This window comes from Lactuca sativa, chromosome 8 (genome assembly GCF_002870075.4).
Source record: "Lactuca sativa cultivar Salinas chromosome 8, Lsat_Salinas_v11, whole genome shotgun sequence".
Taxonomy (NCBI): Eukaryota; Viridiplantae; Streptophyta; class Magnoliopsida; order Asterales; family Asteraceae; genus Lactuca; species Lactuca sativa.
This window is the reverse complement of record NC_056630.2, coordinates 322,008,104-322,016,674: the sequence shown is the minus strand read 5'-3', so window position 1 is coordinate 322,016,674 and position 8,571 is coordinate 322,008,104. Positions and strand designations below refer to the sequence as shown.

At 35.7% G+C, this 8,571-nt stretch overlaps 1 pseudogene; it reads left to right on the top strand.

The window, feature by feature from the left end:
• The first annotated feature begins 8,169 nt into the window (after positions 1-8,169).
• Positions 8,170-8,287, top strand: LOC111921115 (5S ribosomal RNA; annotated as a pseudogene).
• The last annotated feature ends 284 nt before the right edge of the window (positions 8,288-8,571 follow it).

Genomic DNA, 8,571 nt, shown 5'->3' with positions numbered 1-8,571 from the left:
GCTTTACTGGATATCCAATGTCATCATTGTCAATGTCCATAAAGTTTTAGGAAGTTGATCTTAGCAAATAGATAAGATCATTAAGGGTCTTGTCATAGTCTGTTTCATAGGTGTCCCAAAGGAACTCACTATGTGACTTAGAAAGTGATTGAACCACCAACTTTCTCAAGACTTTGACACCCAACTCTCCCGGCTTGTCAATATGTGACTACATATCCAAGATGTGATCACACCTAGACCTTGCCTTGCCAATAGGGCTTGAGTGACCTTAAACTTTTCAAGAACTTGTGGGTTAGGGAGAATAATTGGAGGAGGAGACAGAAGTATGATATCCATGGGACATCATCTTCATTAGGAAACCTTGTTTCAAGAGATTTGGGAAGATCATAAGTGTCTAAACCAGACATCTTTTGGGAGATATTCAAGATAGTTGATCTTAAGTCCTTAATATGACACCCAATATGAAATATTAAGGCTAGGACCCAACAAACTATTTTATAACTTAGAAGAGGTATGCCGTAATCCAAGCTATAAAATATTTGAAGGTAGGTGAATGACGATTCACCAATTTCCACCAAGATAAACGAAATGTATTATTAGGTTTTAATTGGTTTTTGAAACTCCTAGATCTTTGAGATTCATTGAACTGTTCAATGGCATGTTTCAATCTCGAGTGTGCCCTTCAGGTTTTGTGACTGGGATGCCGAGGATCACAAAACAAGGTGTGAAGTAACCATGCAAATCACTTGGTACCCTTAATAAATTACCCCTCAATCGATGTGCCGGTTAACCACACACGCTCCATCGATACTATGATAAATATTAAGTCACCCTTTACCTACCTTGTTAAGTCCAAGTTAGTGTGCCGGTTAACCACACACGCTCCACTAACGACTTAGACAAAGTGTAAAGTGTAATTTCATGGATTAGCACCTTATTCACATTTTTCCTAAGTAACTAAGATTGGGTATTATTAAGAGTTTAGTTACTTAGTATTATCATTAATACTTTTAATGAAGGGTTAATTATAGTCTTGTCAAACCCGTTCGGCTAACGACCCTCCACCGGTCAAGCAAGCGGTGGGTGAGAGTGGACACCCATTAAGTTGCCATTTTATAGGCAACAACCTTATACCCACCTTATAGACCGGCTTCGTGAATGAGGCGTACTAGCGGTAAGACTGACTTTACTCTTATACATATATATATTATTAACTTATAATATTATAAAGTATAAGGGTTGAATTTTAACTTTTAAAATTCTAAGGGCTAACATGGAATTAAAGTATTCATAAGAGAAAAACTTTACAAATTCCAAAACTGGAGGGCAAGTTTTGAAACTATTCAAAACTAATTAATTCCATAACTTATGTGTTTAAAGTAGTTTTAATCCAAAAACTCTTCAAGTTCCATAACTTGAGGACAAGTTATGGAAGACTTTAAACTAATAAAAGAATTAACTTTTCTTTATTTTATAACTTATGGAATTAATTAAGGTTACACCTTTTTATTTTATTTTATTTTTTTTATTAAATGAAGAGACTCTTGGTCCTCCATAACTTGAGGACAAGTTATGGAGTCATAAAACCATTTAATTAGAACTAGACTCTTCATTTTTGTAACCTTTGCCAACTTTTATGAGTTTTAAGATTCATAAATATGACTTATAAGTTACATAAACACATTTTATGAACTTCTTTTAGATTAATTTTGATTAAAACCAACTATCACATAATTTTATTCATTAATCTAAATTCACTCATAAAACAAGGTAACACAAAAAACTTTTGGTGCTCCATAACTTATTCTTATGTTATGGAATCCTTTAAAACATTAACACCAAATTTTGTAACTCCATAAAAACTTTGAATCAAATTTTTTTTTTTAAAAAACCTTTTCAAATCCATAACTTATGGAGGTTTCAAAAAATAAAACTCTTTAGATCAAACTTTTAAAACTAATAAAATAATCATATTATTTTATCTTTTATTAAATTTGATCTAATTCAACTCATAAAGCAAATTATTCAAAATTTTCAAATAATTAGTTTTTCACAAGAACAAGTAATTATCTTAAAATTTGACAAACTTCATGTTTTTTTTCCTTTTTTTTTCAACTTTGAAAATAAAATATTTGCATCAATATAACAGAAAACAACCCGTGGCTCTGATACCACTGTTGGGTTTTTAGCATTCTAACACTTCCTAAGTGTACATGCAACCCTAAATACCTTGGATCTATGTTTTCTCTATTATACATGCAAATAAGAACTTCCAAGGTATTATCCTAATCTAGCATACAAAACAATAATTATAGCAAGATAGAATACATACCTCTTTGGTGTAGAATGTCTTCATGAAGCTTGAGTGCCTAGTGCCCCAAGTGTGACACCTCAAATGGAATCACAATCATCAAAACACTTAGAATAACTTGAGAGAATTCTACACTCTTCAAAATCGGCTAGCCCTTTCTTCACTATCTCTAGTGGCCGATTTTTCCTCAATAATAAGATGCTTATATAGTTACACAATTAGGGTAAACTCTTAATTGTCATGGCTTTCCATTTCCTTGGATCCATGGGTACAAATACACCATGGAGCATCCATGGACCATCCTATGGGTTTTAGCCCAACTTGATTATCCATGGAGCATTAGCCCACTATATAAGTATGGATGATTTACACAATCAACCCATATATTTAATTACTCTTCTTTTGATCACTTAATTAATCCTAGATTAATTCTTGATCAATACTAATTAAATAATCTTATTATTCTTATTATTAATATACTAGAACTTATAATATATTAATAACCATAAGTGTCTTATTTCTCTCATTCAAGTGCATGATGGTATGCAACCCAAATGGACCATGCCGGGTCGGGTCAAGTCTTACCAAATATAGTTATGGACTTAGACATTAATCCAATAATTTCATCCATGAAATCATTCCATTTTGTAGATCTTCAAGTTCCACCAAGAACACCAAGAACACACACTCATGTTCTTGGCCAAAACCGACCATTCAAGCTCCTAGATCATAAGTACTCTTGATCCAACTCATTGTACACTAGGTTTATCATGTTTAAGACTTAGAAAGCATAAGAAATCATAGGATTCAAGGAATTTACGGCCAAGGCATGTTCTTGGGCCGTAAACCCCTTTTAAGGGTGCAAATGACACCTTAACACTTTAGTGAGCCTTGGATATTAGCATAGAACCTTACACCATTGAACTAAAGACTTCATTTCACGAAATGGTACTCCTTACCATGAGTTTACGGCCATAAACCCACGGGGGAGTGGTCCTAGGGCCGTAAACACCATACAAGGTCATTTTAGGACCTTAAACCCACCCAAACACTTGTTTAAAGCCTTCGAGGAGTTAACCACTTAGGCCCTTAGAGTTTCAAGCCCCTTTTGGTGACCAATTGAGAGTTTACGGCCAGGAGTAAACTCCCTTGGGCCGTCAACTCCAACAAACATGGTCATTGGACCATAAACTCCCGTATGAGGCTTTGCACTCTTTTGTTGCAACCCGATAGCCTCCTAGCACTTGACCAAAGTGTTTTCCTCGCAATAGGATGTTTATACATGTTTAATTAGTTTTATAATCACTAATTTTTTATATACATATGTCTTCATATGTAATTAGGATCATTTAGTTAGTGTCTAAGTCTTCACTTGACATCAAGCACTTGTCCGACACTTCCTTCCGATCCGCTCACTGCAGGTGAGTTCATACCCCTTGAATTAACCTTTTAAATGTTTCTAAATGGTTTTAAATGCTTTATGGGGGGGGGGGAATACAAGTTGAATCACGCTATTTATTATATCAATAACGTCTGATTAATAACTAACATGCAAATGGATTTACTATACGTTAACTATTTTACCAAACAGATTTCTTCAAATGTTTATCTTAAACGTTTGTATGTGTTTAAAAATCTTTATTAAACTGTTTATTATACACTTTATGTTTCATTTCAAATTCTTTTACAATTGTGGTTCAAACAAAGGTTTATTTATACTTAAATTGTTTTATCAAACAAATACTTTCAAACCGTTTTATAAACTTACGTCAAGTCGATCTTTTCATAGATATAAATCTTTTTCAAAAGTTTTACAAAACTTGTTTTATGCTTTTTTATTGTCAAATGCATGCCCATATATGTATAGTTATATAAGTAATGATTGAAGGACTTAGGAAGGCTAACTCACTCTGTTTCCTTTTCCTTGTTGGGATGTGGCTATGGGGTATCAGTTATCCGTCCGAATGTCGTCTAAATATGAGTTATATATCATGTATACATATGTAGACATAAATTTTTTCCTTTCAGTCAGTTTAGTATCTTTGGGTAGCAAAGGTATACTTCAGGTTATACACGTACATTATTAGTAACTATTATAGGTATAGTTAGGAGATACTACTTACCATTCCAAGTACAAGGAATCATCACAAGAGTCAGTTCATCCATGAGTCTATACTAATACATTACATGTTACATGAGTACGTTTACATAGATTCGCTTACATGATTACGTTTACATAGATACGCTTACATGAGTACGTTTACATGAATACACTTACATGGATAGACTTACTTGGATACCTTTACATAGATACTTTGTTAAAAGCATGCATGTATATGTATAGTTATATAAGTAATGTTTAAAGGGCTTAGGAAGGCTAACCCACTTTATTTCTTTTTCCTCATTAGGATGTGGTCTGGTAGGGTATCGGGTATCCGTCCGAAGGTCATCTAAATATTAGTTGTATATCATGTGTACATATACGGACATAGTAGTTCTGGCAGTCAGTTCAGTACCTTTGGGTAGCAAAGGTATACGTTCATATATCCCTAGAAAGCTATTATAGGTATAGTTTGGGCTTATATATGATTTGGTAATAAATATGGATTTCAACCTAGCGAGTCGTTGCGGAAGTCACCTTTAGTTCCAAATGTAGAATAGGGTCTACCAATAATATTATTACTTACTTACAGCGGGTCTCGTGAGAAGACTACTTACTTACTAGACGGGACTAACCATTCCGGCACCCAACTATTAGCAATAGAGGTAATGCACATCCACGGATATGTAAGGTTGATACCATTATAGGTATACTTTATGGGACTAACTATTCCTACACCCAGCTGTTAGCAACAGAGGTAAATGTACATCTACGGATGTCTTTAGTTAACACTGTTAGTTATCCTAGTACAAAAGCATAATACTTGAATTATATATATATATATATATATATATATATATATATTACCTTTATCTTGTGAGTCATTCACATAACCTATGAGGTGAATTATATTTGAGTATCCTAGTACCTAAGGATACAATATCTTATATTAATAATAATAGTAGTACAGTCAAGTGTTGGTAGAAGACTACTTTCAAAACAGTCGACTATTGGTAGAAGACTACTTTCAAAACAGTTAGGTCTTGGTAGAAGATTTCATCTATACTAATAGGAATCATAGGGATTTCTAGGGTTTTCCAAACGCTTTCAATTACTTATAAACATTTCCACACTTATACGAACTTTCTTTCAAAACAATGTCAAGTCTTTCATTACAAGTTTTACAAATCAAAGACACATTAATACTTATGAATTCACCAGCTTTTTGGCTGATACACGCTTTCAAAATAACTTGTATTCTTAGGTCGCAAATAGGCAGGTACGACAACTAGGTTTTGTGAAGACGGAGCAGTCCAGACTCGTCTTATGTTCTGATTATTCATTTTATTGTTGTATATTATGAAAGAACACACTTGTAATTAAAATTATACTATTAATGCAATGGATGATGTTGTTGCTTATTTACTACTTTACATTGTTGTGATACATTACATGACGTCCTCCGCCCGAAAACGTTTCCGCCGTTCTCGGTTTAGGGGTGTGACAGATTGGTATCAGAGCATTGTTTATAGTGAATTAAGTATATCAACCCATAAAAGATATACTAAATATAAATACAATGGGATTAAAAATACTCTGACCAAGAGTATATACTTTTAGATAATAATATACTTAACAAAGTATACGTGCCTGCATTCATACTAAAATCCGTGTCACAATGACAAGAACAAAAGTATTACAATTGTTGAATATCACAGGTAAGCTCGGGGATGTATGGTCAGTCTTAGGAGTGGCATAACTTGATCAACTATGTTGTTCCGAGGAGTGACTAGCACATGCCCAAGAATGGGTGTGATGTGTCAACAAGTCTAAAAACTTACCAACACTACTACAATGAGAACATTATAACATAACATAAGTCTAAAATAGCATAGGGGTGTTTTGTGTTACTATAATTACTTACTTGAGAACTAAAATGGATCTTCATTACTAAGTTGATAGTTGCTAAGTGGATACAGTAAGGCTATATGTCACTAGGATGTTATAGACTTAGAATCGGTGAAATTTTTGATTTACCCCTATTCCTTGTGAATTTGGAGTTAAGGTCACTTATTCGAATGCCTATCATGTGTTGATTACATATAACTGGTATGCACTTTACAAATAGTGATGTAACTAATGAAGATTTTCTAATAATTATCTAGATAGTCCGTCTAATAATTAATTCCTTACCCCAATTCTCGCGTAGATAACATGGCTAGACTCCATCCCCACGGCAATCCGTACCTTCCGAATGAAGTCATTGCTGGATGGTTTTGAGAAGAACCAGAGAATGATCATCCTATCCCTTTGAATGATCACCATGATGAAGACCTTTTGGATGGTGCTAACTTCGAACCCGAGGTTGAGAACCTACGCTAGGCAGCTCCCTTTCCAAATCCTAACCCTCGTCCGACTTTTCATGGCCCGACACCTCCTTAGGTAGAATGTTTGGAAACATGGAGCCAAGGACAAGATCATCCCATGCCATTTAATGTTGACCGAAGCTTTAACGACCTGAGCAATGGGGGCTCAGCAGACAGAATCTTGCCAATCCTGGTCCGCAGAGTGGCCCGGAATGAGATTCAAGGCAGGACAACCCTACACCAGATCACATAAGTTGTTGCCAATGGAGGAATGCATATCCTTCGCACGAATCACCTTGAACACACTTACGAGAGATCTGAGAGAAACCATGAAACCCTGTTGCAAGCCCTAGATGAAACTCGTGCCGAAGTCATAGAGCTCCGAGTACGTCAGAGGGTGTACGAAAGATACCTACTTGATATGGAACGCCAACTAGCTGAGTTAAGGGTTCACCATAGGGGTGACCGTCGCCATCAGGAGATACTTTACTTTCCTTCTCTGTTTTAAAGAACCGTGTTCCTGCATATGTTCTGTGTAGCACATTCCTATGTGACTACCTTGCACTGTATGTACTTTTAGTTAGACCTTTATGCTGTCCAGGACTTTTTCTACTCCAGATGTGATGTAAGACCTACTGCAGGGTCAATTTTCCCGAACTTATTACATCTTAAACATTGATGATATTGGCAGTCGGCTAACTTATGTGTGACTATTTTGTTCAAATGCTTTCATCATACCTTCATTGGAGTCTATCTGAAACATGCTTTAGTCAAGTCATTGGACTATAGTAATTTAACTCTGGAGACACTTCCAAGTCTCTTTCAGTGCTTGGATCATATTATCCACCAACCTATAGTACCTGGGCGCGAACGACAAACGTCTTGAGACCATTCTACGAACTTACTTCCATTCCGTACTAGGACTGTATCATAGGGATGTAGGTCAAACCTTCGAGATCATACTCTTACTTTTTCACTGAACGATCGACGTACATCCAGGGTCAATAGTAGCCTTTACTAGGAAATCTTAGTTCATCGAAAAAGATTCGTAATAAGATTATTATTATGACTTTCCTTGCTTATACATTCCCGAGTTATATATCATGAAGACCTGGTAGACAATAGAATGTGAGATTTCTAACCTAGTTTATTTTCCTCGTTGGGATATGGGACTAGAGTAGAATCACACATTTTATTATCCGCCCCGTCTTGGTTATATCATAACGTGTATAAGCTAAGTTTTCATGTATAATAACTCCTCTCTTGGTCTGAATCAAAATGATACAAGAACCATCCGGACAATTTAACTACTACTCAGCCACAGAATGAAAAAACCAAGCTTCTCACCTTTGGGAGCTCTGGTCTTATTCTTCAAGAAGACAGAATTCAGGGGGTGCGATCATACCAACACTAATGCACCGGATCCCAACAGAACTCCGTAGTTAAGCGTGCATGGGCGAGAGTAGTACTAGTATGGGTAACATTTGGGAAGTCCTCGTGGTGCAGACCTCAACAGGACTTCGATTAGAAATCATCACTCTCTGCCTCACGTAGATGAATCAGTTGACTAACCACAAGAAACGATGTACCTTTCAGAAATGAACCTATAATCCGAATATCACCGGTTATGAGTGTTTGTGAAGGGTGTCCCGAGGACAATCTTCCAAACTCGATGCAGACACTGCGAGTCCATAGTGACACCCCTCGGATACGACGAATATGCCCATAGTATTCATGAACGTAATGAATAGGGTACGCCATTCTTGCTTGGATTAGTTCGTCATTATCCTTGT